At 32.2% G+C, this 24,402-nt stretch overlaps 1 pseudogene; it reads right to left on the bottom strand.

Annotated features, from left to right (window-relative positions):
• Nucleotides 1-15,387: 15,387 nt before the first annotated feature.
• Nucleotides 15,388-24,402, bottom strand: part of LOC123254224 — a 40,491-nt pseudogene continuing 31,476 nt past the window's right edge.

The following is a 24,402-nucleotide window of genomic DNA, read 5'->3' as shown; positions in this document are numbered from 1 at the left end:
CCTCAGACTTTAAGAGGGTGGGATTCAGGGGAGACATAGTTGGTTTGAGGAGAGTTGAAAAGGTTTGAAAGAACCAGTATAGAAAGTAGAATAGTGACTTGATAAGGGAGGCATAGTAGGATTACTTAGCAGCACCGCAAGCAATTATTAGTAGTAGGCCCAATTAGGATGGTTGAATGATTTTCTCCACCATTGTTCAGCAGTACATATGTAGAAAAAAATATAAACAATGATGGAAACCATTTTTTGAATTCTATTCTCTTCAAAGAATAGAGATTAATTAGGAAATGTTACAGAAGATAGAAGTGGAACCTGAATAACAGGAGAAGGAAGTTCCACTCCACCAACTTACTCTTTTACTTCCCTTAAAGGATAAAATCCAGCAAGAGATAAAGACCTAATGTCAAGGGGAAGGTTGCTTCTCTTTTCTCCAAAAGATATCCATATTATAGTGAGGAGGAGACCAGGTTGAAACCAGGAGGTGAAGCTGCTATATGCTGAGATAGATGGAAGTCACTCAACCAGGCAAGCCCTTTCTTGCCTTCTTGTAGGGGACATACACACAGATGAAGTTTCTCTGATGCAAAAGAAAATTGTTGGATTTGTACTGGTCTATTGTAGGCTTCAATTACCTCATTTATACATAAAATTTTTAAAAAGAGTATCAAAATACATATCCTTCTGAGCTACAAATAAATAACTTGATCATATGAAGAATAAAAGGCAGATAAACCATTGGATTTCTGCACAATCATCAAGAAAACTTATCAACTGTTGAGTAAGTAAAGGAGCTCAGTTAAGATAGACAGCCTCTATGTTTCCAGTTCCTTGCCACCACAAAAATAACTGCAATAAATATTTTTTGCAGAAGTAGGTCCTTTTCTCCTATCTTTGATCTCTTTTGGATAAAGACCTGGCAGTGGTATTGCTGGATTAAAAGGTCCACACAGTTTTCTGGCCCTTTGTGCATGGTTCCAAAATGCTCTCCCAAAATGGTATCATTTCTGTTATTTTTTATATTTTATCCCATTAGTGCTTTTCCAATACTTTTATTGATTATGAAGCACACTCCATTTTTTCAAAGAGATTCTTGGATCCAGTACAATATGTTGTGACTTTTGTCTTGCCTCTGGAAGAGAAAGTAAGTCTGATGACTGTACCCCTATTCTTCACCTAAATCCAAATCATATAAAAGTTAAGATATCACCCTGTGATGTCATTTGTCCTCCACAAAAGTGATGGATGAGAAACAATGTACATAGTGATCATTTAAATTAAATTAATTGATTCCCAGCCATTTTAATTGGCTGACATTCAAGATATTGATGTTTCACTTTCCATTCTCTGAGACTATATCCAGTTTGCCTTGATTCATAGATTATATATTCCAGGTTCCTATGCAATATTGATCTTTATAACATTGATTTTTCCTTTCATCACAAGATATATATACCCCACTATGTCAAATGTTACCAAACCTCTGTCACAAGTTTTATATTTCCCCTTGCTTCTCAATTCTAGGTAGGGGTATTAATATAAAAACATTAGAACAAGACATTCACAAAAAATATTTTAGGTTGCATTAAAAAAAACAGTATTCTTGACTAGAAAAAATAGAGGAGGAAGGAAAGCAGAGAAAAAGTGTTTATTAAGCAATTACTATATGTCTGAATAGGGATGAAAAGTTGGACTTCTTTTTATCAGGGAAGAGAACAAAGATGATTAGTGAAAATTATGGAAAGGTCAATTTAGGCTCAGTGAAAATAAGCATGAACAATTAAAGCTATTCACAAATGAATAATGTTCCCAAGATCTTTGAGTGTAATTTGGGTGCTATATTTTGGTGAATATTATAGAGGGAATTCTTGTCAAGACATGAGTAGATTAGATGACCTCTGAAGCCCCTTCCTACTGTGAAATTCCATAATTCTGTGCAGTTATGAAGACCATTTAATGATGATCATTCTTCCCCTGCTGAAAATCAAATTCACTAAATATAAACCAAAATTATATTGAATGATTGGAAAGATGTACAAAAAATACTACATGATCATTTTGAGGGACTTATGAAAAAGAATGCTATCAACCTCTTAAGAAAGAACTGTTGGAGTATAAGTGCAGATGAAAAGTATGATTTATAACTTCCTTATTTGGGTATATAGTTTGGGATTTTGATTTTATAATTTATTTATAAAATTGTAATTATATAGAAATATATTTTGATTGATAATACATATATAACCCAAATTGAATTGCTGGTCATCTCTGGGAGGGGGAAGGGAAGAAGGCCGCAAGACAGCAAAAATCATTTAACATTGGAAAACTTATGTGGAAATTTTTTATTTAAATAAAATAAAGATAAGACATAAATCAGAAACAATGTTATATGATGATATTAAAGCATTCATGTTAAGGGCCTTGGGAAATAGTGTGGTAAAGGGAAGAAAAGATGCACTTGGTGAAGATGAAATAGTGTTCAAATTCAAATAAAAGCATTTGAAAAAGATTCATCAATAAGAAATTCATTCATAATATCTCTGATATTTTACTCAGCTACAAATTATATGTGTTGGCATAACTCTTGCATGTATACTATCCCAGTTAATAGAAAGGAGATAGCTTTTCCATATTATATTCCCTCATTTGGACTTAATTACCTACATTGTTCCTTCTTGATTCAATGAGAGTGCCACTTGAACTTTAATATTATAATGAGAGCTTTTTTTTCTTCATATGAAATGAAACATACATTTAAGAAAGGGGAAAAAATTTCCCTGTTGGTCTGCTTTAGTATATTGTTAAGTGCTAATTAGTTGGAGAGAAGGATATATAACTGAATGTATAAAGAAAAAAAACATCCATTATAAATTCTTGAGTGGTTTTGCCTTTGAATATCCAAATGAAGATCATATTCTGTTTAAAACTTTGTTGTTGCCATATTAATTCCATGCTGACTGCTTCCAAATAACAGTTCACATTTGTAAACTGTTAAAGTACTTTATATAGTGACTAGCCTCATGCATCCAAGCACTCAAAAAAATTCATTTCAATTAAACAAATGTTTGGTTTTTTTTTTTTTTAAGTGACTGTTCTATGCAGAGCTCAGCAATTATAAGGTTTGTATGAGGCAAAGAGTTGAATAAGATATCATCCCTACCCCTGATCTTATAGAGCTATGGTAATACACAAATACATACCTTATATAATTGAACCTAATGATTACGAGTACAAACAAAACACTATATGGAGCATAAAGAAAAGCTCTTAGTACATGGCATTTGGGCCTTGGAAAAGCTACCATCTTTCTCCAAATGGAGATATAGTGGATCCTAAGTAAATTACCCTAGTTTTGTTGTTGATGTTCATTCTTTTTGCAATCATGTCAAACTCTTTGTGACCCCAATTGGTATTTTCTTGTCAAAGGCACTGGAATGGTTTGCCTTTTCTTCCTCCTGTTTATTTTACAGATGAGGAAATTGAAGCAAACAGATTTTTGTGATTTTCCCAAAGTTACAGTTAGTAAGTGTCTGAGGTCAGATTTAAAATCAGTAAGATGAGTTTTCTTGATTCCAGGCCCTGTATTCTATCTACTGGGCCATGTAGCTGTCCTAGTATGCTTAGAGTAGTGTTATATCAACAGTATTATCTCTTTTGAACCTAAGTTTTCTTCTGGATCTAAATGTAGTATCATATTACCCTACATATGTTTGCAGTGGAATTGGAGGGGAGGTAGCAAATGCAATAAATTTTGTCAAAAAAGGAATGAGAAGAATTTGCAAATGATTGGATTGAGCCATTATTACTACAATTTTTCTGCCCCAACAGAAGTTCTTCCTTGAAATTAATCAAAACACTTGGCAAGTCACTTAACCTCCATTATACAACCATTACCGATTCTTCTGCCTTGGAACCAACAAATGGTATTGATTCTAAAATAGAAAGTAAGGGTTTAAAAATAGAAATTAATCAAAACAAATTAACACATTGGTGTCTGAACACTTATGTCTTTTTCTGTATCTCTAGGCCAGTGGTTCCCAAACTTTTTTGGCCTACCAGCCCTTTCCAGAAAAAATATTACTTAGCCCCCTGGAAATTAACTTTCTAAAATTTTAAAAGCAATTAATAGGAAAGATAAATGCACCTGCGGCCATCACTGCTCCCCTGGATTGCTGCAGCACCCACCAGGGGGTGGTGGCGCCCACTTTGGTAATCACTGCTGTAGGCAAACAATTATTCTGTCAAGAATTGAGAAGCATGCTTCATTATTGTTATAAAGTGATGTTAATAATTGAATTCATAAGAATTTAATATAACAATTTTAGTTATATTAGTTAACTATTATTTAATTAGTTATAATTATTGAAATAATTATAATAATTAGTTAATATAGCAACATTATTAAGGCTGGACTATATTTTCTGAGTATTTTTGATTACTTCTGACATACACATAACAAGGGTCCCATAGTGACTAATTCTTCTCAAATATTAAATTGTAGTTATCTATTCCACATCATGACTTTTCTCATTGCATTTTCAATTGAACATAAATGTTTGTGTATCAGCCTTTAAGTCAGTGGACACAATTACCTCATAGCAAAGAAATTTATTGAGATAAAATCTAATGAATAGTATGTACACAATATTCCACCTGATAAACTTTTAGCATATTCTCCCACAAATTTATAGGACATCAGTGGAAAGAGTGAGCATAAATATCAAATGAACTAGTAAAAGGAACACATTTGGGAAACAGATGTGCTTAAGATAATTCACAATAGAGATATTTTAGGAATTTGATGTCTTTTCTCTTCTCATGTCCTCACACAAAACTCCACCACCTTCAAAACTGGTCCAGGCCCACTGATAAGCAAATTGCTTTCCTGGACTTCTTGGACTTATTTACTTTTGGTGCTTTGACTTCTTGGGTGTACTATTTCATAAAAAACAAGAAACTTTTTTAAAAATTTTGAAAATTTTTTTCAAATTACATGTTGATAAAATTTTTAATATTCACTTTCTGACATTTTTCAATCCAGTTTCTCTCTCTCTTTCCCATTGTCTGACTCCCTGAGATACTATATAATATAAATTGTATATATGTGTATATATTCTCATATAATTCATATTTCCATAAGTGTCATGTTTTGAAATAAGGTACAGATTATTTACACTAGAGAAAATTTGAGGAGGAAATAAAATAAAGAATGATAGCTACATTGGCATTCAGACTCTATCTGTTCCTTCTATGGTGTTGGATATCCTTTTTCATCATGAGTTCCATGGAGTCATCTTACGTCCTTGCCTTGTTGTTAGTAGTTAAATCTTTCAGTTGAGCATCATTTTATTGCTGTTACTGTATACACTGTTCTGATTCTGCTCACTTCACTATTCATCACTACAGATAAGCCTTTGTAGGATTAGGGAAACTGTAAGATGACAGGGGTCAGTGACAATCAAGTCTCCCTAATCCCTGGTCTTTGGGGAAACATAGGCAGGCTTGACTGGAAGGGAGGGGCAGGAGCTTTCGGAGTGTTCCTTCACCTCCCCCCTCCCTCTTAGCAGTTGGAAGTCAGTTAACTATTTAGTAATGGTGGATATTCCTAGCTTGATAACTTCTAGGCCAAGATGGTAAGTGGGGAAAGGCTAAACTCCTTATGATAATATCTTTTTCTGTTTTATTCCCCACAGGATAGAATAGGTGAAGCTTGATGTCTTAGAACAGGGGTCGACAACATATGGCTCTCGAGCCATATCTGGCTCTTTTTAGCGCCAGATATGGCTCTTTCTGCAGAGCCATAAAGTCAATTTTTTTCAGGCGCTGTTACAGGAACATGCACTGTGAGCACTGTACGGCTCTCACAAAATTACATTTTAAAAAATGTGGCATTTATGACTCTCATGGCCAAAAAGGTTGTAGACCCCTGTCTTAGAAGCTCACTGGCTCAGAGGCTAGAATCAACTTCAGGGCCACTAGTAAGAGGAACTTGGCTTATGGAGGATGTGAGTATTTCCCCAGATTATCTGTAACCAGACACTGTTCCTAGATGATAAGGGTTTAATGATAAGAGGGAATGGGAAGGTGGGAAATGGCTTAGGATTGATAGATAAGGGAAAACTTCATAATACAGCTATGTGAAAAGCAGCTCCTGTCCCCAAAGGGGGAAAAGTATCTAGAATGGCTGTACTCCTATCTATGCCTCTAAATATTCTTCTTTCTACACCTAGATAGCTAAACTAAGGTAAACTGTGATTTTGCTTGAAGGTCTAACAAAAGTAAAGCAGCTTTGGCTGTCAGAGCCTGAATGGCTCCAACAGCTACACAGATTGCTCCACTGCTCAGATCGAAAAGCCAAGAGTCAGCACGGGATCAGGACCAGGACCCTCCAAGCAGGGTGACCTGTCTTTTTATACCAGGACTCCAGCTGCCTTTAGCTGCCCCCTCTTTTAGAGTTCTGGGGGGCACTGTGGAATTCTGTGCTGCAGCTTGAACCCCTCTCAGGAATATGGATCCTACAGTAATCCCAGTTTTCTCCTAGCTGGCTCGCCAAACTATAGGATCCCACACCTTTTCAGATTTTTTTGTGATCATTTGTTTGTCATTTCTTATGGTCCAGTAGTATTCCATTACTTAAATACACCACAACTTGTTTGGTTATTTCCCAAATAATTGACATCCCCTTAGTTTTCAGTTACTTTGCTACCACAAAAAGACTTATCAATATTTTTCTACAGACATATTCTTTCCCCCTATATTTAATCTCTTTGGGTCATAGACTTACTAGTATTGCTGTGTTGAAGGGTATGTACATTTTGACAGCCTTTGGGCATAGTTCCATATTGCTCTCTGGAATGGTTGTAACAATGTGCAGCTCCACCAGTAGCATATTAGTGTCTCAATTTTCCCACATTTTCTCCAATATTATTCATTTTCTCTTTTTGGTCATATTAGCCAGTCTGATAGGCATGAAATGGTATATATGAATTGTTTTAATTTGCATTTCTCTATATTTATCAATAGCAATATGGAACATTTTTTCATATGAATGAAGGCAGTTTTAATTTCTTCATCTGAGAATTGCCTGTTCATATTCCTTGACCATTTGTCAGTTGGAATGTTTTGTATCCTTATATATTTGATCTAGTTCGCTATGTATTTGAGAAATGAAGTTTTTGTCAGAGACACTTGCTATAAAGATATTTTTCTAGTTTTTTTTCTTTTTTTTGCTTTTTAATCTGGTTGTTGGATTTCAGTTGAGCAGAAATTATTAAATTTAATTTAAACAAAATTTTCTGTTTTAAATTTCATAATGTTCTCTATGTAGTGTTCTGATCTTAATTCTTCTCTTTTCCAAAGATCTGAGAGACAAGCTATCATGTTCTTCTCATTTGTTTATGGTATCACTCTTTATAATGTAAAATGATGTAACCATTTTGATTTTGCCTTGGTAAATGGCATGTGGTATTGGTCTATTCTTAATTTATACTATACTGTTTTCTAATTTTCCCAGAAATTTTTGTCAAATAATGAGTTCTTCCAAAAGCCTGGATATTTAGGTTAATCAAACATTAGATTACTATGGTCATTCATCACTGCATGCTGAGTGTCTAATCTTTGCTATTGGTCCACTCATTTGTTTTATTAGCCAGTATCACATATTTTTTGTTTATTTGTTTCATTATTTAATATCATTTTTTCAGATTGCATGTCAATACAAATTTTAATATTTGTTTTTTTGTTTACAATCCATATTCTCTATCTCACTTCAATCTGTTTTCCCTCCCAATGAAGACAGGTGATATGAGATAGATTATACATATATTATTGCATAATATAACTTTTAATTTTCAACATGTGAAACAAGTTGTTTACATTAGGGAAAAATCCATGTAGTAAAAGAATAGTATGTTTCAGTTTACATTTAGAATTCATTTTTTCCTTTTATTTTGGTGGATATCCTTTTTTAGTTATTAGTCTCTTAGAGTTTTTCTGGATCCTTGTCTTGTTGTTAATAGTTAAGTCATTCAGAGTTGATATTTATACTTTATTATTGTTACTGTGTACAGTGTTCTCCTAGTAAAGTTCACTTCACTTTGCATCACCTTATATATGTCTCTCCAGTTTTGTTTTGTTTTTGGTGAACATCTCGTTTGCCACTTCTTATAATATAATAATATTCCATTACAAGCATATACCACAAGCTCTTTAGATGTTCTCTAACTGATGGATATCTTTTCAGTTTCCAGTTCTTTGCCACCACAAAATGAGCAGGAATAAATATTTATGTACAGATAGGTTTTTCCCCCTATTCTTAATCTCTTTGGGATACATATCTAGTAGAAGTATTGCTTTATAAAAGGGTATGCACAGTTTGATTGGCCTTTGGGCATGGTTCCAGATTTCTATTCAGAACAGTTGTATCAGTTCACAGCTATACTAGCAGTGTATTAGTGTCCCAGTTTTCCCATATCCCTTCCAAAATTTTTCATTTTCCCTTTTTTGTCATGTTAGCCAGTCTGATGGGTGTGAGATGGGATCTTAGAGTTGTTTCAATTTGCATTTCCTTAATCAATAATGAATTTTAGCTTTTTTTCATACTACTAAAAATAATCTTACTTTCTTCATCTCATCTGAGAAATGTCTGTTCATGTCCTTTGACCATTTGTTAGTTGGGGAATGTTTTGCATTCTTATAGGTTTGACTCAGTTATTTATGTATTTAAGAAATAAAGCTTTTGTAAAAGATACTTGTCATGAGGATGTTTTTCCCTGTTTGTTCTTTGACTTTTAATCTTGGTTGCATTGAATTTTTTTTTGTGCAGAAACTTTAAAATATAATTAATTCGAAGTTACCTCACTTAAGTCTCATTATATTCTTTATGTCTTATTATAGTTGAAATTCATTCCTTATCTGTAGGTTTGACATAAACTACTTTTTGTTCTCTTCTTTTGCTTATGGTATAAAATGAGGTATCAATTTTGACTTTACCTTCACAAATGGCTTGAGTTATTGGTCTATGTCCAATTTATGCCATATTAATTTTCAGTTTTCCAAATAGTTTTTTATCAAATATCAAATGAGTTATTTCAAAAGCTTAGTTCTTTGGGTTGGTCAAATACTAGATTACTATGATCATTTATTATTGCCTACTAAGTACCTAATCTTTATCATTAATTTAAGCATTAGTCTTCAACTCTATTTCTTAGTCATTCCCAAATTGTTTTGATCTTTGCTGCTTTAACATATAGCTGGAGATCATGTACAGCTAAGATGCCATCATTCATAATTCCCAATTGCCTTATAGAATGATTGGATCAATTTACAACACCAGCAATGCATCACTGTCCAAATTTTGCCACATCCTCTCCAACATTTATAATTTTCCTTTACTGTCATACTGGTCACTCTTCTTGGTATAAGGTGTTACCTCAGGGTTGTTTTGATCTGTATCTCTCTAATCAGGAGGGATTTAGAACATTTTTTCATATGATTATTGATAGCTTTTATTTTTTTATCTGAAAACTGGCTATTCATGTCCCTTGACCATTTGTCAAATGGGGAGTGATTTTAAATAGTTTCTCTTTCTAACTCTTACTGCTGATATTAGTTAGTAACATATATAAAAAAACATATGATTTATGTGGGTGTATTTTGTATACTGCAGCTTTGCTAAAGTTATTAATTTTTTTCAACTAGCTTTTTGGATGACTTTCAAGGATTTTCAAAGTGTAACTTCATATCATCTACAAAGAGTGATATTTTATTTTCCTCATTTCCTACTTGAATTCTTTCAATTTATTTTTCTTCTCTAATTACTACAGCTGGCCTTTCTAGTACAATAATAAATAATAGTGGTAAAAATGGGCATACTTACGTCATTCTTGATTGTATTAGGATGGCTTCTAACATCCCCATTGCTGATAATACTTGCTGCTGGTTTAAAAAATACTACTACTTATTCTGTGGAAAGGTCTTTTTATTCTTATGCTTTCAAGTATTTTCAGTAGTAAAGGTTGTTGGATTTAATCAAAGATATTTTTTCTTAATTTATTGAGATAATTATGTAATTTCTGTGAGTTTAATTATTGATATGGTCAATTATACAGATGTTTGTCCTATTATTGAACCATCCTTACATCCTACTATGAATCCCACCTGGTCATGGTAAATAATCCTTGTGATATATTGTTGTAGTCCTTTTGCAAGCATTTTATTTAAGATTTTCACATCTATGTTCATTAAAGAAATTGCTCTATAATTTTCTTTCTCTGTTTTTGGTCTTCCTGGATTAGGTATTAGTTTGGTATTTGTTTCATAAAAAGAATTTTGTAAAACTCCTTTGCTTATTTTGTCAAATAGTTTGTATAATTTTGGGATTAGTTGTTCTTTAAAAGTTTTATAGAATTCACTTGTGAATCCATCTGGCCCTGGGGCTTTTTTCCTAGGGAATTCATTGATGGTGGTTTAATTTCTTTTTTCTGAGATGGAATTACATAAGTTTTCTATTACTTCTTTTGTTAATCTAGACAATTTTTATTTTGGTAAATATTCATCCATTTCACCTAAAATGTCATATTTATTATAATATACTTGGGCAAAATAGCTCTTAATAATTTCCTTAATTTCTTCTTCATTAGAAGTGGATTTATGGTTTTCATTTTTGATACTAGTAATTTCATTTTCTTCTTTCCTTTTTTAATCAAATTAACCAGCAATTTATCTATTTTATTTTATTTTTAATATCCAGCTCCTAGCTGGTCTTATTTATTAGTTGAATAGTTCTTTTACATTCCAATTTACTAATTTTTTTCTCCTTTGATTTTTAGGAATTATAATTTAGTCTTAAACATGAAATTTTTAATTTGTTATTTTTCAACTTTTTTTCATGCCTAATTCATTGACCTCCTTTTTCTTTATTTTGTTGCTATAAGCACTCAGGGATATAAATTTTACACTGATTACTGCTTTAGTTTATCCCATTAATTCTGATATGTTATCTCATTATCATTTTCTTCAATTAAATCACTGATTGTTTCTATGATTTCTTCCTTGATTCACCATTTTAATGAATTAGATTATTTAATTTCCAATGAATTTTTAATTTGCCTCCCAATGAACCCTTATTAACTATAATTTTATTGCATAATGATCTGAAAAAAAGGAATTTATTGTTTCTGTTTTCCTGCATTTGTTTGTGATTTTTTTTGCCCTAGTATATGGCTATTCCTTTTTATATGTACCATATGCTGCTGTTAACAAGGTATATTTCTTATTATCCCTATTCAATTTTCTCCTGATATTAATTATCTATTAACTCTAATTTTTCTAAAATTTCATTCACTTTCCTTACTTCTTTCTTGATTATTTTTTTGGTTCAATTTATCTGGTTCTGACAAGAAGGTTGAAATTCCCCACTATTATAGTTTTAGTATTTCCCCCTTCAGTTCTTTTAGTTTCTTCTTTAAAAATATGGATGGGGGATTTTTTAGAATCCTTGGAAGATGGCGTCATAGAAGCAGCAAGGCTCCCAATATCCATAAAGCCCTTCACCAATAATCAAGGACAAAGGGCTCTGAGGGAACAGTGGAAATTGAAAGAATCCACAGATCACCACCTACATGTAATCTAAAACTGACAACTTCCAGGAATATTACAGCCAAATTCAAAAACTACCAGATTAAGGAAAAATATTATAAGCTGCTAAGAAGGAGTCATTCAGATACCAGTGAACCACAGTTAGGATAACACAGGATCAGGCTGCATCTATATTGAAGGACCAGAAAGCATTGAATATAATATTCCAGAAAGCAAGAGAGTTGGGTCTACAACCAATAATTAACTATTCAGCAAAACTAACTATATTCTTACAGGGGAAAGTATGGTCATTGAAAAAAATTGAAGGCTTCCAAGGATTCATAAATAAAAAACCAGACTTAAACAGAGAGTTTGCTGACGAAACACAGAACTTAAGAGAATCACCATAAGGTAATTAAGAGAGTGGGGGAAAAAAAAACACCTTTTCTGTAAGGGACCCAATAAGCTTAATTGACTTATATCCCTATAAGAAAAGAAGATATTGGTAACTCTTAAAAATTGTTACCAACAGGGTAGCTAGAAGATGTATACTTAGAGGGAATAGGGACAAAATGTATGAGATGAAATGTCAAGATATATGTATAAATATATATAAAACTAGAGGTAAAAATAGGAAATAATATTAAGAGAAATGGGGAAAACAGACAAAATGGAGTAAATGTATATTTCATAAAGAAGCACATGGGGTGAACAGGGGAGAAGACCAATACAATTAAGGGGTAAAGAGGTTGGAGAAAGGAAATAATTAATTCTTAAGTGCACCGAAATTAAATTAAATATATTTAAAGAGAGAAGAATAATCAGATCCTTTGGGGCAGAGAATTGATTCACTCCCTATAGAAAATTAGAAGGGTAACAAATGGACTGGTGGGGAGGGAAACAATACTAGGGAGGGAGATGGAGGAGTGTGACTCAGCTTAAAAAGACCCTAAAGAACAATAAGAGAATAATAAGAATGGAGGTGGTGTAGAAAGGGAAGTACAATAAAGGAAGGGATTAGGAGAAATGATCAAAAACAAAAAACTGGTATAGAAGGAAATAGTGAAAGAAGAAAGGGCAGGACAAAGAGAGGGAATCAAAATGTCTGCGAATACACAGTTGATAATTATAACTCTGAATGTGAATGGGATGAACTTGCCCATAAAACAGAAGCAAATAGTACAGTGGATTAGAAACCAAAATCCTATCATATGTTGTCTATAAAAAACACACATGTGATAAATAGACATACACAGAGTAAAAATAAAAGGCTGTATCAAAATCCATTGGGTTTCAACTGAGAAAAAGAAGGCAGGAGTGGCAGTCATGATTTCCGACAAAGCCAAAGTAAAAATAGATCTGGTTAAAAGAGATAGGAAAGGTAATTACATCCTGATAAAAGAGAGTATAAATGATGAAGAAATAGCAAAACTCAATATGTATGCACCAAATGGTATAGAATCTTAATTTCTAAAGGAGAAACTGGTAGAGCTCAAGGAGGAAATAGATAATAAAACTATACTGGTAGGAGACCTGAACCTTCCCCTATCAGATTTAGATAAATCAAAGCAAAAAATAAATCAGAAATAGATAAGAGAGGTAAATAAAATCTTAGAAAAATTAGAGTTAACAGATACATGGAGAAAAATAAATAGGGATAAAAAGGAATACATCTTCTTTTCAGTGGCACATGGAACATTTAAAAAGATTGGCCATGTACTAGGGCATAGAAACATGGCAAACAAATGCAAAAAAGCTTAAATAATAAATGCAACCGTATCAGATCATAATGCAATAAAAATAGTTATGAGCAATGATAATGGAGAGACAAACAAAAAACTAATTGGAAGTTAAATAATATGATTCTCCAAAATAAGTTAGTTAAAGAACAAATCATAGAAACAATTAATGATTTCATTGAAGAGAATGACAACAATGATACTTCTTATCAAAATCTATGGGATGCAGCCAAAGAAGTACTCAGGGGAAATTTATATCATTGAGTGCATATATTAACAAATTAGGGAGAGCAGAGGTCACTAAATTGGGCATGCAAATTAAAAAACTAAAAACTGAACAAATTAAAAACCCCCAGATGAAAACAAAATTAGAAATACTAAAAATCAAAGGAAAAATTAATAAAAGCAAAAACAAAAGAACTATTGAATTAATAAATAAGATTAGAATGTGGTATTTTGGAAAAACAAATAAAATGGACAAAATACTGGTAAATCTAATAAAAAAAAGAAAGAAGAAAACCCAAATTAAAAGTATCAAAAATGAAAAGGGAAAAAGACTTGTACAAAAATATTTATAGCCACACTCTTTGTGGTAGCAAAAACCTGGGAAACAAGGGTATGCTCTTCAATTGGGAAATGGCTGAATAAATTGTGCTATATGCTGGTGATGGAATACTATTGTGCTCAAAGGAATAATAAATCTTAGGAATTCCATGTGAACTGGAATGACCTCCCAGAATTGATGCACAGTGAAAGGAACAGAGCCAGAAGAACATTGTACATAGAGACTGATACACTGTGCTAAAATCGATGTAATGGACTTCTGTACTAGCAGCAATGCAATGAACTAGGATAATTCTGAGGTACTTATGTATTCCCCTCCATCTTGATTACCTCTTTTAATCCTACGCTTTTTTCTTTGATTCTTTACTTCCACTCTAGTGTTTTGCTTATAATCACTCCCTCCTTACCCCTCCCTTATTTTATTCCTATTATCACCACCTCCCTTCATATTTCCCTCCTACTTCTCTATAAGGTCTTTTAACCACCCTGCTCTGATATTTCCCTCCTTTATGTTACTTCCCTCCCCTCATTCCCCTTCCTTAAAACCCTCCTGCTTCTCTGTAGGGTAAGATAAGATTCTATACCTCAATTATTCTGGCTGCTCTCCCCTCTCTGAACTAATTTTAATGAGAGTAAAGTTTAAATATTACTAGTCACCACCCTCTTCTTCCCCTTCTTGTAATAGTATTCTCCCCATGATGTGTTTTTTTGTGATATAGTTTACCTCATTTTCCTTCTTCCTTCCCCTTTCTCTTAGAACAATTCTTTTTTTTAACTCTAGTTTTTTTACTTATCCTAAACAGCTTAGTCCTGTATCTTCTGTTTCTGTATACATCTTTTCTTCTAATAACTATGATAATGGAAACAATTTTTGAGAGTTACAGACCCCAGCTTTCGATATAAGAATATAACCAATTTGACTTTGTTGAAGCCCTTACTTTTTCTTTTTCTTATTTCCCTTTTTATTGGTCTCTTGAATTTTGTCTTTGGACATCAACTTTTCTCTTTAAGTCTGGTTTTTTCTTCAGAAATGCTTTAAAATCTGCTTTATTAAATTAACATACTTTCCACTGAACAAATATAGTCAGCTTTGCTGGATATATGATTCTTGGTTGTAGGTCTACTTTCATTAGCTTCTGAAATATCATATTCTAAGCCTTCCAGTCATTCAGTGTGGAAGCTATCAGATCCCAGGTAATTCTGACTGAGCTCCATGATATATGAATTGTTTTTTTTTCTGGATACTTATAGTATTTTTTCCTTGGCCTGGGAGCTCTTGAACTTGATGATAACATTCCTTGGAGTTGTCATTTGTGGATTTACTTTATTTTATTTTTTACAACTGAAACCATTCGTTTAATAAGTTTTTAAAAATCTCTACTTCCTCCTCTCAAGTCAGTGCATAAGGAACAATGAAAACAGGAAAATTACACAACAAAATTGAGAAGGCAGTTTTTAAGAAATTATAAAAATATAAAAGTACAAAAAAAAGTTTCCTTTGCTGGTGTCTTTACACTCTTCTCTTCTGTATACCTATATATCACACAATGTTTCCTCAAATAAATGCATCCCAATATTTATTCATTAGCTGTCCATTTACATATTCTTTTCTTTGCTCAAGAGCTATATTCATGTAGCCATCTAGGCAAGCCAGGACATCTTGATAATCTACTCCAGAATTTAACTTTAAAACTGGATCTTCCTATGATCTGCTTTACGAAGCTACTTGGAGTTTGCTTTTGTAGATTAATTTTAACAATTCTCTAAGATCCTTGTGCTAGCCCAGGCCACAGTCTCACCTCCACCTCCCACTAAGCATTTGGGGATTTATTTTAGGAGATTATATGTGGATTCTTTCAGTCTCTATTTTACCTTCTTGTTCAAGAATAGCAGGGCAGTTTTCTTGGATAATGTTTTGTAATATGATGTCCATGTTTTTTTGTTTTTTGGGTTTTTTTTTTATCATAACTTTCAGGCAGTACAACAATTCTTAAATTATTTCTCCTCGATCTATTTTCTAGATCATTTGTTTTATTCAATGAGAAATTTCATATTTTCTTTTAGTTTTTCATTCTTTTAATTTTGTTTTATTTTTTCTTGATGTTTCATGAAGTCATTAGCTTATAATTGCCCAGTTCTAATTTTCAAGACAGATTTTCTTTCATGACTTTTTGATTCTCCTTCTCCATATGGTCTATTCTTTTCAAATTACTCTTCTCTTCATTTTTTTTCTTTCTTTTTCAAGAATGCCAATTCTAGTTATTAAGACACGGTTTTCTTCATTATCTTCTTTTGTCTTTTTCTAGTTGCTCAATTTTCCTTTCTAAGCTAGTTGTTTTCTTTTTCCTGTTGTTCTTCAAATTGTGTTATTTGGGTTATTAACTCCTTTTTGTGTTCTTCCAGAGGATGATCCTAATTTTCAGGGGTTTTTTTTATGTTTTGCTTGGATTTCCTTGGGTTCTATTATCCTTTACTGACTCTGTTGTTTGATCTTTAACGCTGTAGAAGTTTTGATAGTTACTATCTTTCTCTGTTGTTTATGCATATTTTCAGCCTTTTGTTTCATTTATTGTTTGTTGTTTGTTGTTATTATTGTTTGCCTATGAACTGTAAGCTTGTCAAATCTTTTCTGATGGTTTATTGGGTTAGTTATGTTGTTTTAATCTGCCCTGGGGTAAGTCTTCAAAAGTTTCTCTTCTCTGAGGTGTTCTTTTGTAAGTGTAGCCCTTGCCCTGGGATCCATGCCTTGCCTATGCCCTGGTTCTCTGGGTTATACCTTGGAGGTATCCTCATTGTTGCAGTAGAGGCTTCAGAGTTCCGATCCCTCTGAACCTCTTTCATTGCTTGTTTTGCCAAATACAGTGTATAGTATTGGGATTAATTGTTCTTTAAATGTCTGATAGAATTCACTTGTGAATCCATCTAGCACTGGAGCATTTATCCTAGGGAGTTCATTGATGGTGTGTTCAATTTCTTTTCCTGAGATGGGATTTTTAAGGCATTCTCTTTCCTTTTTTATTAATCCCTGCAATTTATATTTTTTGTAAATATTCATCCATTTCTCCTAGATTATCATATTTATTGTCATATAATTGGACAAAAGCTCCTAAAATTTCCTTAATTTCCTCTTCTTTACAGGTGGATACACCTTTTACATTTTTTTTGATACTGGTAATTTGATTCTTTTCTTTCTTTTTTTAATCAAATTGACCAATATTTTCTTCATTTTATTTTATTTTTCTTAGAAACATCTTATATTATTTATTAGTTCAAAAATTGTTTTACTTTCACTTTTATTAATTTCTCCCTTGATTTTTAAAATTTCATATTTAGCCTTTAAATAGGGGATTTTAATTTGTTCCTCTTTCCTTGTTTATTTATTTTTTTAGTTGCACACCTAATTCATTGGTCTGCTTTTTCTCTGTTTTATTGATATAAGCACTCAGGGATGCAATAAACACATTACTTTTCATTTTCTTATTAGTAATATGCTCAGTTTACTATTTGGCTTGGGAATTCTGGAATTTGACTATAATAGTCTTGAATTTTTAAAATCAAGATTTCTTTGAGGAGTTGATCAGAGGATACTTTCAATTTCTATTTTCCGCAGTTGTCCAAGAATATTAGAAAGGTTTTATCTTATAATTTCCTGCAATGTGGTGTTCAGGTACTTTTTTTGATCATAGCTTTTAGGTAATCCAGTGATTCTTATATTATCTCTTCTGGATCAACTTTGTAGATAATTTGTTTTGCCATTTAGATATTTTAGATTTTCTTCTATTTTTTCATTCTTTTAAATTTTTATTGTTTCCTACTGTCTTATGAAATCCATAGTTTCCATTTGTCCTATTCACATTTTTGGGGTATGTGTCACTGTCTTCTTTGAGGTTTTATATTTGCTTTCTTAGGGAGTCATTTTCCTTTTTGGGGAATTGAATTTCTATTTTTATACACCTATTTTATTTTGTAAGTTTTGTTACAATCTTTTAATTTTTTCTGTCATGTTCTTTTCCAGTTTTTCTCCTAAGTTTCTTTTTTTTTTCTCTCCTATTTAGATCTCTTCCAGAATTTCATTTTGGGTTTGACATCATTTCTTTTTTCATTTGAGGATTCACATATTTTCATTTTTAAAGTGCTGTCCTCTTTTCAGTTTACATTTTGGACATCTCTATTGCTCAAATATTTTTCTAGTGCTGTATTTTTTTCTGTCTTTTGCTTATTTAGTGGTGAATTTTTCTCTTAATTTGTTTTCTATATTTTAAAGCTTAGCTCCATTCCTGGTGTTGAGGCAATACTGACCCTCTTTATACTGTACCTGAGGTTAGCTCAACTGTTTCAAGTTCCAGATAGAGCACTATCAAGAAGCACCTTGGTTGAACTTCTACGTGGAAGTTTAGAGATATTCATTGCAGATGTTGTTTGTGTTGGTATGTTTTAGGATCTACCCAAATTCAGTGGCTAAATCATTTTAGGCTGAGTTTTTTCCACTGCTATCTGATCCTAAGTCATGTCTGCCCTTTTACAGCTTAACCATATCAAGGGCTGCTTTTCCTTCAACTACTTCCATTCTCTATTGCATTATTTTTCACTCTTACTCTGCTAAGGGTGGATTGAGACTGCTGTGGTTTCTGCTGCCACTACCATTATCACTCCAGAGCTCTACTGAGGCTTGTTCTGTGCTCTCTTTCTATTCCAGAAAGATGAGTTCTCCTTGCTACATTATTCTGGACAAGAATATTATTTCACCCCTCCTTCTGTTGTTTCTGTTGCTCCAGGATCTGTTTTGAAGCAGTTTTATTCTTTTTTTTTTGGACGGTGGTTGGCAGACTCTACATGATTCTAACTCCACCATAAATGTCTGTGTTTTTAGAATCTTATCTGTTCTCTTTTCAATAATTAAAATGTAAGTACCATGATATCCTTCTTTCTTCTTCTTTGTCAAAGCTTAACTTGGCAGAGCTGTTTTCTATATAGACAAACTCCTTAGAAAGTATATTTTCCTTAACTAAAAAGGTGTGGCAGTTCTTTTAGTCAGACAGTGGCTATCCACAATATAATAATTTCAAGTCTGATTGATAGAAAAATTCTTCCTATCTTATAATGGTTATAAAAACATATTAGCACTCCTTTCACTTCTTTCAAGATAATAACATCTAATAGTCTTGTCACTTCATTTATAATTTCTTTAAGTGGGTTAGAGTAGAATAAATTTATTTTAATTCCCCTAATCAATCTTCACAACACTCTTGATATATAATCATTGTTTAAGAAATTTTAAAGTTGTCTTTTAGGGACAAGATGACTCTACAGAAAATGTGAATACAGAAAGACAAGAACAGAACTATGGGGATGTAAGCTCACCAAAGCCAAACGAGGAACAAATCTTAAAAAATATTAAGGGATGTGGTTCATGGAGTCAAAGGTCATAAATATATCAAGGAGAGAAAATGATAATAAGCAGAGATAAAAGATCAGTGAGTTTCATGATAAAGAAATAATCAGATATCTTAGGATAATATATGTAGTCAGTGACTATGTCAGAACAAGGTAAAATTTGCTCATTAATCTATTTACTTGAAATAAAAAGAATAGTACAATAAAGTTATAGAGAAAGGTGATATGACTGGGAGTATTAGCCTGGTAAAGGTCCACATCATTCTCTGTAATTGGAGGGAAGGAAGGAAAAGGAGTGAGTTGATTGAAAGGTTAAAGATTTTGATATAGGAAAGTTGAAGGAGGTGTGTAAGATGACTTTTATCTTCTCAACAAATAGGGAGTAAAATCATCTGAATTCAGAATGTATAGTTGGAGTCTTGAGAATAATAACTTTGTAATAGTCATTTCTATGTTTATACATTTGTGTCTCTGGAGAGATTATAAATTTCTTAGGGACAGTAATAATTTCTGTTTCATATCAAGATAGTGCTAGAGCACAATGTTAATGTATGGAGAACACATGAAAATGTACTGATTAATGGTTGGTTTTGTAATAGATTTACTAGTTCCCTTGACATTGTTGTGATATCAAATAATATTTTCTTCCTTAAAATGTAAATATTCTTTCTTCTTTAATCTTTATTGATATTTATTTTGCCATTTTTATTTAACTGACTGTCTTTTCCTTTCTAAGTGGAATCAATTCAAGTAAGCATGAGATTTTAAAATACATTTTTCATTCACTGGGTCTTTGAAATGACTTTTAGCCTAAAAACTCTCAGTACACATTCAGTTCAGCTAATCCTTTTCTAGATTTCTTACCTATAGTTTCTTTATTGTCATTGAACTAACATTCGACAGTATACAAATCAATAAGTATTCATTATGGTCTAATTATATGCCAGGCACTGTATTTGAATGAGTCCTGATTTATTGATTCAATTTTCCTAATACAAAGGATATTCTTTTACTTGGAGGGTCTGTAGTCAGTAAGAATAATTAAATAATGTTTTGTTTTAACTCTCTAGAATGGTAATAATATTTATGTGAGGTAACTGAGGTAGGAAAGTGCACTGTCTCTTCTGCCTTAGAATCTCAAAATCATAAATTTCCAATGAAAGGGTTATTTGGGACCATCTAGTCCAATAGGGTCTTTTACTGGTGAAAAAACTAAAGGAACAGAAAAGTTAAGAAAGTTAGATAGGTATCACAGTAAATTGAGCATTGGCTTGGCATCAGGAAGACATGAGTTTAAATCCCTTATTAAATTAGCCGTATGACTGTTTAAGTCATGTATTTAACTTCTGCTTGGGTTTTCTTAGTTTCCTCAACTATAAAATGAGGATAATAATAGCACCTAAATATCAGGGTCAATCAGAAGATCAAATGAGATAACAGGTAGCACAGTGGATGGAGGGCCAGGCTTGGAATTGAGAGGACCTATATTCAAAACTGGCCTGATTGCATGACCTTGGACAAATCACTTAGTCTTGATTGCCTCGCCTGTGACACTCGTGTCTTAAAATTGATACTAAAAAAGAAAGTAAGAGTTATTACAAAAATATTAAATGAGAGAATATTTGTAAAGTATTCAATAAAATACCTGGCACATAATATGTACTATACAAATGTTGAATTGATGATGTTACTATTAAGTTTCATTAATGCCAGTAACACATCTTATCTAAACTTCCCTTTTCTCCTAATGCCCAGCATTGGGCTCTGCACACATTAGAGCTTACCTAATATTTTCAGAATTGAATTTAATCATATCAGAAGGCCATTCTGTGAGCCTCATTGAGAGTGACTCAATCATAGTCAGTATGGAAACTGTCAAAATAATTGAGTTTAGGAAATAACTACTCATAAATCAAACCTGGAACAAAGGTGAAAAAGAGGGAAACTATTTTAATACATAATATTATAGTCCTAGGAAGACATACTGAATGGCTATAGGGGCATATGATTAGTGAGGTGTGATTCTTTCTCTCTCTAGGTTGGATGAAGAATTCAGGTGGAATTTATAGCATGAGACAAAGAACAATATTGAAAACTATGAATTGCCTATTTATTAGTGAGACACTTGCCATCAAATAGTATCATAAACAAAAAAGAAAGTATAAATGGACAGATCACATATAGTCTTAATTTAGTTTTTATTATTGATAAACACATTTTGAGGAGGAAAAAAAGCATTTCAGGCAGCCAAATGCAAAATTTTTTTTCTCAGAGACTGTCAAGTTTAGTCAAAGATTGCTAGGAATACCAACACACATCAGAAATGATTTTCATATGAAAAGGTTTGTTTCTTTTCTGAAGATATTCCTCATCTAGTAAATACAAAGCAATTCATGACTGCCTGTCTACAAAATTTACCATCAGGGATTAATTTAGATATTCTCAAGATTGCAGAACAACTTGTAGACAATTAGAAATTCCAAAGAATATACTTCTTACTCAGGGCAAAGCAGTCACACATAGAAGACTAATCAATATAAAAAGATGAGTGGCTATATACTGCATTGTTACTAGAAAAATGTCATTTTTAATAACAAATTAAAAATTTTTGAAATTTTTGAAAATTTCTTATATATTTATCCTGAAAACATAGGAGTCAGGATTGTGACAGTAACAAGGGTTATTATTTTATCCCTCTTCCAATGAAGTTCTTTACTTTCTCTGCAATGTGTATAGGTTGATTTCATAAAACATATTTGATAAACAATTTATTCTGATATAATATAAAATAGACCTAAAACATATGTCTATTTTAAACTTAAAAGGTTGATGTCATTTTCCTTGTTCATTGTTGTTGGTTTTAGAAGGTGTTAGATTGTGTGATACGATCCAAGGAATACTCTTTAGCTACCAACTAATAAAAGTCAGTTCTTTTAAAGATTCCTTGAATCAAAAGCGCAAAGGGAAAAAACAAAAGTCATGATTAAATTAAAACAGAAACTTAATTTTATTTTGTTCTTTAATCTGAGGAAAATAAATTAGTATATTTAATAAGGAACAGATAATCAATTCATGTATAAATACATTCATCCCAACATATTTATGTACATAGTGTATATAAGCCATGGGACAAAGCTGGTAGGGATATTAAGATCATAGTACATGGACCTTAACCTCAAAAATCTTTCAAATTACTGAAAAAATATTGAAATATGTCTTAGAAAGAAGTAAAACAAATAATTTTATTTACTATTAAACATTATTCTCAGTAAACATAAGCCAATTCTGACTGGTTGACAGAGAAAATAGAAGAGAGAAAAGGAGAGATTTCCAAAATAGCATATTTAGCAAGTGCATTCTGACATGTCTCTCTGTGTCAAAACGAACATTTATAGGAACCTCAAAAAAGGAGAAATCACAATATGAAAATACAATCTGGCATTAAATCCCCAAATGGTTGAATAACAATGTCACCATTCCATTTTTTCTTGGACCACTTCCCTGAAATATTCATGGAATTTCTTCACAGATGTCTATTGAGAATAGTTTCAAATTAGAAGTCATTGAGGGGCCTTCCCTTTCACTAGACAGGTTTGGTACTTCCCTTTGGGTAAGTCCTAGTGCTGTTTTCTTCAGATGTAATCAGTGTTGTAAACCAAACAACAATTATTCTATGTTAAAAGGTTGGCTACTATCCTCATTCCATTTTTCTAAGAATACTTTTAAATTTTAGATTTATCACCTACATTTCCAAGTGTCCTTCCCCAGGAATCTTGAAGAAGATATAGAGAAAAATATTTTTCACTATATTTTTAGTTTTAAAAGGATGATTTTTAATTTGATTTCATGAATTTATTAAATCAGATAAAAGTCTTGCAATAGAACACAAATACACTTATCATTATTTGTTTAAAGATTTTATTACCTATGATTTTATTTCAAGATGACAGAGTGGAACATAAATAGATTTTTGGATTAATTCTGTTACCTTTCAGTAATAAATCACATTCAATTCAAACAGTAACAATGTCAACAAATACCATGCATTTAGAACTTTAAAACTAATAGAAACCTTTTGCCCAAGTCCAAGAATCCATGATGGCCTGGGTTTTCTCCAATTACATCTGATTTTCAGGGGCTGAACTCAAAGACATTTCTTTTTAAATAATTATGTCTCTAAACAGAGTTCATCATAGAAATTCTGTAAATATGTTATACCTAAGGATCCAGAAATTTTGTTAATATTCTCTATTTGTTTTTCAAGATAAAAATTACACCTCAGATAAAAGACATTCTTTATTTCACTATACAGAGAAAAAAAGGATAGGAAGTTTTAAATAAATATGGAAAACAAAGTATTCACAATCGACCATTAACTCCCTCTGGAAAAACCAAAACCAAACAAACACACTTTTGGGCCACCATAGAGGCCACCCATTTGTTTTCTGATCTGTTCTTTCTGAATCACTAATATAAATAGCAGGGATCAAGGTACAAATATTCTTACCCTGACACTCACCATCCTTCATTTGGAGTTAGTTTTTTACTTCTCTGCATCAGCAGGGCTTATATAGGTGACCATTTTGGGGCATGCTGACAAAAAAGCTAGCATTGATCCTGAATTCTCAAACTTGGAGTTATTTATAAGGCAACCCTTCAAACTCTCTCCTCAATAAATTTGATTACTGTATTGGAAAATTATATTCTGAATTATGCTAGAGAGAACATTCCCCTCCTCCCCTACACAGAGATTCACAACCAAGAAAATTATTCAATAAGTACAAGTATCTTTTGAACATCCCTGGAATTAGGGACATAGTACTCTTATGATATGAAAAATTGATGTAAAATTTTTAGGCTATGTTCTTTTTGCCAACTTTAGCTTCTCCTTACTGTAACTTTATAGTATTAAAAGATAAAGACATATTGATATCATAAATACTGTACATATATTTTATGTATTTCTGAGTTTCTAAACTTTTTCTATGCAATCACATGTCATCTGCAGTTTCCACAAAACTCCCCCCAAAATCCCACTTAATTTATTATGCTAATCCTCAATATATCAAAACAACAATAAAAAATCATGATGTTGATGGGAAAGCTGTATTTTCTTAGGTAATGACTCTGT

This window comes from Gracilinanus agilis, chromosome 1 (assembly GCF_016433145.1).
Source record: "Gracilinanus agilis isolate LMUSP501 chromosome 1, AgileGrace, whole genome shotgun sequence".
Classification (NCBI taxonomy): domain Eukaryota; kingdom Metazoa; phylum Chordata; class Mammalia; order Didelphimorphia; family Didelphidae; genus Gracilinanus; species Gracilinanus agilis.
The sequence above is the reverse complement of the archived record's forward strand: the minus strand, read 5'-3'. Positions and strand labels throughout refer to the sequence as shown.